We start from the raw sequence: 10,102 nt of genomic DNA on the forward strand, positions 1-10,102 counted from the left end.
TGCTGAAGGTTCTTTGTTTAGACACAGAAAACTGCTGTTTTCGCTCGCAGTCTTTTTATTTATTTCAAATAAATCCCTGTTTCACCAGCTGGAAAAGAATATCATCACATTTTTGTGTGAGCGGAATCCTTTGAAAAGATGTGGACAACTAAAGGATAATTACAGAGCAAGTTAAAAAATTTTCATGAACTGGAACAATGCTAAATGAATATTGTGTCATAATCAGTGGTAATAAAGAACACCATAGTTTTTTCTTTTTTTTAATTTCAAAATGTCACAGATTATTGCTTCCACAAATAAATCCCATCATTTTTATAATTATTATTTTCTGTGATTTTGCCATTTTGTCAAATGGTGCCAAACAACTGTGATCTGTATTCTTCCTGCAGCACAAGAGAACGCAACAATAATTTTCAAAGAGCCCTGTTAAATTAATTGGATTTAGAACAATATGGAAACAATGTAAAACGCACACTCTGCCATAGTTTCTGTTCTTTAAAGACATCAATGTAAGACGTTAGAGATTTCAAGTTGACGACTTTGACGAGTTGCAGTGGGTGAAATATCACCACTGTATGTCAGTAGATTGCAAACTGCATTGAGCCAAGTTCTGTTTTCTTACACCTCCCAATTCAAGTGCAATATCCTTACTGCGGTGGCCCCTGTAGGACAAACAGCTCTTGCCACCGTTCATTCGAGTGACTGTAGGCTGTCAATCCACTGTTTACCTCAGCTGTCAATATGTATCCATGTGTATTTACTCTGGGGGAGACTGTAAAGCTTTGTGAAAGGAGTCAAATGAATCAGTGGTGCTCATATCTGCTGAGTGACAGCGATACAGAGGTGAGGATCAGCTGAGCTTTTCTCTTGGTAAGTCTGTGTTTTTGCTTCTGTTAGCTGCTGTTAACCTGTGTCAGCGGAACTTTAGCTGAAGTGGATCTAACATTGTGGGACTCAGATACTAAGTAAATAAACCAATCATTTTTTTTCAGCATGTGCTTTTTTGGACACTCAAGCCTAACCTTAGCTAGCATGATGTTAGCTTTAATTTAGTTTATAACCAGTTGCTGTCAGCTGTCTGCTGACATTAAGTAATTGTAACAATATTGGTAATAAATATACATGTTTATGGGCATTTTCGTGTGTTAGAGCCCTGACTTCAGTTTAGGAAATGAGGTTTGAGGCGAGGAGGAAGAAGATGACATTTTAGTTTCTTTGATATACAGTGGAACCCCGACTTACGAATAACCCATTTAATGAAAAATTCAAGTTACGAAGGCACTTAACGGCAATATTTCTGCCCGTATTGTTGTTGCAGTTAGCAATTAACTTATAGCCTATCATTCACTCAAAAGGCGCGATGGGTACTTCGACTTACAAAAATTTTCAACTTACGAAAGACCCTCGGAAACGAATTAATTTTGTAAGTCGGGGTTCCACAGTACTAGAAATGGTGATGTCCATGTAAGACATCATGTATGTGTTGTTAATTGATTTCTTCTCTTGCAAACCCAACAGTTGGTTAGATGATGGAATTACACACTAATCAGTGTATATTTTAAAGGATTCAATATTCTTTTTTTTTAAATCAAATAAACAAAAAAACCAAACAATCAAACAATTGATTTTACATTTAATATGAATAGATAATAGAACTTATTATCTACCAATTTTGCTAGCTGATTTTTGATTTGTAAAATAGGTTGGAAAACAAAACTTGTGATGGTTACTCCCAGGTAAGGACAATGACACCATTCCACATCGCTAGTTTTAGACTCGTTTTGGACTTTTTGCAGTTGGTTATACTGACTGTGATAACTCAGTGCTTGCTGATAACTGTAAACATAATTACAGCAATTATTTGGGAAAGAACATAAAGATTCTTACTCACAGTTTACAAGCCATGAATTTGGCGACATCTAGTTTCTTTGTAGGTGAAACCCAAAGAAAAGAACCATTTAATCCCTCACTGCACACTAAAACTGTGAGTGGGAACTCAACTTAGACTGATGTATGGATTTTTAACACAGATACTGATACCGATATTTGGTGATTAAAAATCCAATACATTAGTCAATATATTTTTTTTTTCGTTCAGTCACACAAGACATAAACACATTTCTGTAACTTTTGCTTTGTCTAGTCCCTACTAAGATAATATGACAGTGAAATGTAAAAATATGTTTAAAAAGTCAAGAATTACTCTTCTTTTACTCATTTTTACTTTTTAAATTTTAATTTATTGACTAATATATCGGTACTGTAGCTAAACCATGTTTTGACCAAAATAAATGTCAAATGTATTACATTAACTACAATTAAGGTAACTTACCTGAAAATGTGTTACACTTTCAAATAACACATAAAATACACGAATGTAGGTTTCATGTATTGAGCCATTAAACTGTGAGTGTCACTGAATTGAAATGGAGAGCTTTTTGGGTACATTTGGACTCTTTAGGTTGCCATTAGCGCTGCAGGATTGATTTTCTAAGCAGTGAACTGGGGCTCCATAACCAGAATTATACTTTTAGCAGTAATAGTCATTTTTGCTGCTTTTTTTCTACCAGACTTATAATCAGTGGCAATCAAAGAGAATTAGAGCTGCCGTACATTCAGCAATTTCCCACCCTTGTTCTCTCTGACTGCACCTCGACAAAAAAAATTCTGACTCACAAACTTAGAAAGCACATGTTTAAGAAGAAATCGGTGCACTTTTCCAGACTTTGGAATACAGAAATGACACAATGTCCCAGAGGAGTCACTAAGGAAGGGGGCATAAATCTCTGCAGAGTCAGTCCTTGACGGCTAGACCTTGGGGTTAAGATAAGAGACCATGTTAGTGGTTATTAAGTGAAAGTTTCCAATCGATAGCCAGAGAGACGTAATCAGGGAGGGTTTAATTGCAAAGGGGAAGACATCTATTCACGTTATTGCAGCAGCTGTCCAGAAAAGTTTAATTTTTTGCCCCAGAGTCTCCCCCCCAACATGTGACTTCCCGTGACCTCCTGCAGGGCTACTGCTTGGACTCTGCAGAGGTGTCAGGCAGTTAATGATATCACTCCAGTTTTATTTTCTGACATTTGTACTTGTATGACTCATCTTTTAGTGATGTAAAAAAAAAAAAAAAAAAGACTTGGCCACACTGCGTTTTAGCCAAGCTCAAAGCAATCAAAACAGCACACGTTCACAATTATTTTCACTTGATGTAGCCTTTTCTTCACCAGTTTACTCTAGAAAACAATCTTTTTGTTGTCACAAAAGTAAGAATCAAGTCAACATGGAGGAAAACCTTATCAGCTTCCCAGAAGGAGAAAAGAAAAACGTATGACTACAACTCCTTCTTTATGACTTGGAATTCTCTAAACCATTAACCTTTAAAAATTAGATTTACATCTGCATTTGTCAACCTCCACCGGGTAAATCTGGCAATAAACACCTCAGAGACTCCAAACATCTCCCATGCCCTCAAAAAAAAAAAAAAAATTTGGGTCTAGTTATATATCAGCCATCAATTACCACTCATGCAAAATGAATCATGGCATAGTTCTTTGCTGCATGCTGTCCAGTACATCAGCCGAGGAAATAAAGTACAATGATATGGTGGAAAAGAGTAGAATTTCTTAGCAATTTTCCAGCATTAATCACTTCAAATTCATTGTGATTTTTGCTAACTGGGCTCTACTCAATAAAATGTTTAAATATAGGGATTGGGCATAGCAGATAAATTGGATTCTCACAAAGGAAATTGGGCACATTATTCAGCGAAGTGGTTGTCTCTTTTCTTATTTAAACAGACTCGGGTACATTATGTTGCATGGTTATAATAAGCATAAAAGCCCATTCATTTCTGCACAAGCCCCTATTCTGCAGCAGCCTGCTCATTTCTGGCTTCATGTGCTGCTTGATCACCAAAATCCAAAATCCAAGGGCGACTTATTGTAGGGAATTTCATGCCATGAAAAGATGATGACAATGATGATGATGTGAATGGATGGCTGATGCCACATCAAATCCAGTAGATGTCAGTAAATTGGAACATATGTTACTTAAAGGATAACATCATGATAATTTTCCTTCAAGATGGCTCATAAAACTGGGATTTATTAGGCTAAATCTAAGAGGATGATAACACAGATAATTTTTAACGGAAGGTTAAATGCAAGAATCAAAAGGTAAAAATGGACCCGTTGGGCTTGTATCAGCTGCATCCTACAGCTCTGTGCTAAAATCGGAGCAGTTTTTATGCACTGTGGGGTGTTCCCTTTCCATTACATTTTATAGCTTAAGGCATAAAAATATACGGAACGTTTTCACGGATAATAAAATCCCAGATCTTTACATGATAAGAAGAACGGAGACACAAGGTAAAAGAAATCTAGCTTAAGCAAAGCTTCTGCAAGATATTCCCTCTGCTATTTGTCCCAACGCTGTCCCACCAGAATGAGGAGCGTGTTCAGCTGCTCGCGAGGCGTACCTCCTCCCAATGGGGACACGGAAAGCCTGCTCAGATGCTAGCACAGAGCACTTCCTCTATTCCCACAGATGCACCTTTAAAATAGGCCACATTGGAGAAAACATGACTTTTCACTATTCTAATAAATGGGAGCCTGCCTGTTTATTATTAATGACATCCCAGCACACTTTTCAGATTTGGTTGGTGTTACGCCATGTGAGTAATTTATATTCATGCCAGCGTGAGAGCCTGTGTGTGTACGCTTACTGTCTTTTTACTGTCAGCTTTGTGTAGTACTTCCATGAAATTTTAATGTTTACCAGGTCAGTCCTGACCTTCTTAATCCTCTTGGTTATTAATACGGTAAAGCCTACACAGAGGAACAATTAATCAAAAACACCTCTTTTCTTTCCTTTTTCACCTTTCATACATATTAATTATATTCAGCTGCCTTGGGCTGAGGAGTGCATTAACATGTATGTACCAGCGCAGGGAAATAAGTCAAAAAGCAGAGCAACTCTGCCCCTACAGCGTGAGGTAGTTCCTCAGGATTAGCCTTATGAGGGCTGAGTGGCAGGAACTTGAACACGACAGAGCACTGATACACTTTCTTGTCCAGACAATTTCCGTGCCCTACTTTTAAAGCTAATTCTACACGGGCCCCCCAGGTTGTGTGTGAAGCATCCTGGTGGGGGGGCGGCAGTGGAGGGTGTCAGTCACAGGAAGACCAGACTGCCCTGGAGCGAAGCTGCCGGTCCCTTCTCAGAGGGAGAGGGCTGGGGTGGGGTGGGGGTGACGGCGAGGGTGATTGAAATAGAAGTTGAGATGTAGGACACATAAATAAACTGATTTTTTTTTTTCCTAGAATACACTTCCCTCTCCTCGCATTTACATAATACTCTACCATGCACCACCATCACTTCTATAAGCCCTGAGGTTTATGGAGTCATGTGATGATGCATGCAGTGCCAAGGTATGCCACTAATATACATCAGCATAAAATATAAGCAGCACAAATCCAAACATCATGCTTACTTCAGGTGAAGATATTGTTTTCTAGATATTTCACCCTCTCTTTCTACGTTTCCGATTATTTTTGCTGGCCCTCATCATATTCCGAGGATGAAGGCCTGCACATGGGCTATTGTACTTGCACACAGCGTGACCTCCAAGGAGAGATGGAAGACAATGCAAGCGTGCAGGATGAAAGGGCATCGCAGAGCGGCCGCGTCCATGGGTGGGGGTACGGGGAGGATGGGAAGCAGATGGCAGTGGCTCTGTCCCATCAGCACAACAGAAGGGGGACTCAAGATGGCCACAGGCCCCCCTCGCATTAACAGCATTCAGGGAGACGCCTTATCATCCCGCCAGCGTGATACGTTTTTAACAACGCCCCCCCTGTTTTCCCAACCCCCAACCTCTCATCATAACACTACTGGAGATGCTGAATCAATCATCTGGGTACTTAAGAATATAACATTACAGTAAAGGTTACGGCCTATCACATCTACCCTAAAAATGGGATCTGGATGCTACAATATACCCCTAAAAATGAGGCAGAATAAAATCAGGTTTAAGCTGACAGGGCACGACCTGCCTGACGTGGCTCTCGGTCGACTATGAATGAGACTGCGGCGTCTCTGAGCAGCTTGTCGGTGAGATAACCTTCAGGCAGCCTCCCAGCCCTCGCCTTTTCTTGCAGTGTGAAGAGCATGTAGTGAATAGGTGCTAATTAAGCTTTGTGAATATAAAGAAGATACCATACTGTTGCAGCCATGAAAAGGAAAAACACACATACACAAACACACAGACTTAATGTACAGAACTTTTTCTTACGTCAAGACATCACAGCTCACTTATAACAGCGTATCTGTAAACTGAAAGGAAAAATATGCCGGAGAAATATACGTATATGTACATAGCCTCCGTAAATCAGAGGCTGAATCTAAATTGTTCATCTGATGACTTTTCCCCACGCTGCATAGTTCATCATAGAGACCAGTGACAGAGCAGCAAAAAACCAAAGAATCATGCATCTTTGCGGGTAGAAATTAATAAAAACACTATGTCAAGGAGCCAGAAAAAATGGTTTCCCCTAATGGATTCTCCACAGAAAACAGCTTTTAGACAATCAATCTTTTCTTTGAAAGCCCAATTATTTAAGTAATTGTTCCTTACAACTGCCACAGGAATTTGTCCTCTGGACGCTGTAAAAGTAAGCATCTTTTGTCACTCGTAAAATGGCTCATACCATTTTTATTGTACTCATTTAATTTCTTTGCCACGGTTCTACTTAACACCCTTTGTCTACATTTATAAAACTGTTCATCCTCTATTTGTCACCGAACAGAAACCCACACGCACGCACACATCGTTGGTAATATTACGACATAATCGAAAGTCATACAGAGTGCAGTGTCAATCAAAAGTGGAGCATTGTTTACAGTCTGCTATAAATACCTGTTGACTGACATGCTATTTCTGCAGTATATGGTAATAGCTATACAGCATGATATCATATCGATAAACTGACAATGTTTGATTTACTGTATCTGGGCCGACGTTCACTCAGCCTTTGTAATGATGCAAAACATAGCTGAAACCATTTAATAATCATTATTAAAAAAAGCATTTAAAAAGTCTTCTAACCCTTTTTAATATTATGATTTAGCAAAACTCATAACAATAAATGGACAGAATCGAATTTTCTCAGTGCATTTTCTGGTTTTCGTGATGTAATTCGATTACTTTTTCAACTAACGAGTAAAGTAAGAGATTACTATTGCAAAAAAGTAATTAGATTACTGCTACCTACCCATAAGCACGCTGCGTTACTAAACCGTGATTTTGTTTCTGAGTGTCTCATGACAATGACGTACGAGCGTGCAACGTCCTTGGCAGCAACAGATGAATGTAGATCAACGATGCAATGTGTATAAAGTTAAAAGATTAAAACTAATAAAACAATTTTTAAACAGAGACTTCATTTGATTCAATTTTATATGATGGATTATGCGGAAATGGATTATGCAGAAAAAATAGAATTAGGCTGAAAGGTCTACTGCTTTAGTGTGTATTCAGGTCGTGTATCATGTTTTTAAAACTAAATAATAAGGTAACTAATTACTTTTGAAAAAAGGTAATCAGTAGAGTAATGGGATTGCTTTCTTGTAGAAGTATTCAGTAATTAGTAACTAATTACTATTTGCAAGTAACTCGACCAACACTGCTTGCAATTTTGTAGTGGTTTACATCCTCGTATAATGAGTAAAACCTCTACAGGTTTGATGCCACGGTCAGGATTGCATAAAAAAGGGCCTCTTGTGTCAAAACAAAATGAATGGAGCATCTTTATGACGTTGTTGAGGCTCAGTAGGTTCAGGGAAAGATCATAGTTTGAGTTCATGTACTTTTCCGTAATATCTAAGTTAAATATTTGGTTTGAGAAATCATTCTAATAATAAACAAGAACAACAAGAAAAAAGTTTCATCCTTTCCTGACCATCCACCCCAATTGTGCTTGCTGCACATACCTTAACTGTATACTGAAATTGACTAACTTCATTTTCTTTTGTCTTGTCATATTTACTATATACCCCTGATGGTCTGTTGTTTGAATGTAAACGTGCTGTTTTGGGGCACATCCTAAAACAACTGATGCTGTTGTCCTACTTACAGCTTTGTCTAGTCATGAGTGACCCCAAAATACACAAAAGAACTAATGGCAGGTACTCAGGCTTCCTCCGACAGACCCCCCAAAATGCATGTTAAGTTAACTATTTATTATAAACTGGTGACCTGTGCAGGGTATAGCCCACATTTTGCAGTATGACAGCTGGGATTGGTTGGTTACCGATTAAGAAAATGAATGAAAAATAGATGCAATGGCATTTTAGGATTGCAATAAAATTACAATTGGAATTTCAAATGATTTACTGCATCATTTATGAAAGGCTCAGATATTTATCCTTTGAAGCTATAGCAGCAGAACCGTAAAATGAGTAGGTAGACTTGCAAAAGTGGGATTGTATGTGAGAGATTACAAAAAGTGGTGAATAGCATTCATTCGCTGCAGTGAGTCAGGCTGCTGTTATGCTAAGTGTTAGGGAAATGTGGGTTGAAAAAGCATTGTGTGAAAAACATCCAGTTACATGGTGTTCAGTTATACCGGCAATAAGCAGATATTACACAGATAATTCAAGGTGGTTATGGGAAGCCATACAAGAAATAGATAATGACAAGGGAAATACATTTTACTACTTCCAGAAATATTCAGTATAGGCCTAGAGAAAAAGGCTTTACTTGCATCATTATTATAATTTTGTTTTGGTTGTTAGTGTCCAGGTTACTGACAGCCTGCAAAATACTGTTACAATTAGGCCTGGCAGCAGTGCCAGATGTTTCTCTGAGAGGAGAGAGGGAGATGTCAAAACACCTGTCTGATCACCATGGTGCACATGCTGGTGCAACCAGCAACAGTGCAAGCAGTCCTTGTTAGTACAGTTTGCTCTTTTAGCACAAGTCTGTGACTACACATGAGCACCTCTGCTGACAAAGACACTGCTATTCTTATATAAACAGCCCTGTGAATACATAAAGCATATATGCACAAATCTCTTGTCTTAGTTTATTTACGTACAAGATGTGAATTAAGCTAACTTTAGCATGCTAAATTATAATAGCCTAAGTAAGAACAGGCTTGGTTTTTGCTTAGAATTAAAATGATTCGTTGATATTTAACAGCTAACCATATTTTACCTGCAGTGGTTATGAGTAGATTTCAAATTTTTTGATGCATACACATTAGGAATGATGCATATACTGTACATTCGGACTATATCGGAACTGAGTGAAAGACACAAGCTGACAAGGCTTCAAGCTATATTGTTCTAATCTTATTGAACATGAAGTTATACATAACTAACAAAGACGTTCACAAATGTGCCGCAAAAGGTTTATTTTCATGTCACATTACATTTATAGGTCTCGTGACACAAAGTTAACTGTGCTTTTGGAAAACTAAACAGCAAAAACAAATACACTTGTCAGGAAATGTAACGGCAACCAGATGACATTTAAAAAGTAAATATAATGAGAAAATTAAAATATAGCTTGCAAGACTAAACCATGCTTTTTTGCTGACAATGTCTTTTTTCATCAAAAAAGTATTAACTTCATGAAATGAAAACTTACCTTGAATGGATTACATACTTCTGAAATGTAATCCATCCCAGCTTTAACATTGCACTGACGTGTAACTGTGAAAACAATTTGGGTTTGTAGAGGCGTGGATGGATGAAATGAAGGACCTAAAGTAAAATTAGAAGAAAGTATAAAGAAAGCCCGGAAACAAAAGAAAACAAACTGTTAAATTATTCAATTGTTCAGTTATTATGAGAATAGACAGCATGCTCATATTCACTGAGATTACACTGTTTTGACTGATACACATAAAAACATATAACATAAATTTAATTCCACATTTATGCCCGTGCTGTATTTATGTTTCAGCCGAGAAAAAAATACTATGCATTTATACTTGTTCAAACAATAATTTTAAATAGTGAACATTAAAAAACTGCATTAGCCAACATCACTTTAGGCTTTTTTGGGGACACGTGTTCAATAAATTCTTCTGTTTGCTTG

At 37.8% G+C, this 10,102-nt stretch overlaps 1 long non-coding RNA gene across 1 annotated transcript; it reads left to right on the plus strand.

Annotated features, from left to right (window-relative positions):
* The first annotated feature begins 1,160 nt into the window (after window positions 1-1,160).
* Window positions 1,161-8,476, plus strand: LOC120726280. The gene is made up of 3 exons (XR_005694306.1): window positions 1,161-1,441; window positions 7,596-7,602; window positions 8,466-8,476. It is a non-coding gene; the product is annotated as an uncharacterized LOC120726280 (long non-coding RNA).
* Window positions 8,477-10,102: the final 1,626 nt, after the last annotated feature.

This window comes from Simochromis diagramma, unplaced genomic scaffold, assembly GCF_900408965.1.
Source record: "Simochromis diagramma unplaced genomic scaffold, fSimDia1.1 OVJJ01000822.1, whole genome shotgun sequence".
NCBI lineage: Eukaryota > Metazoa > Chordata > Actinopteri > Cichliformes > Cichlidae > Simochromis > Simochromis diagramma.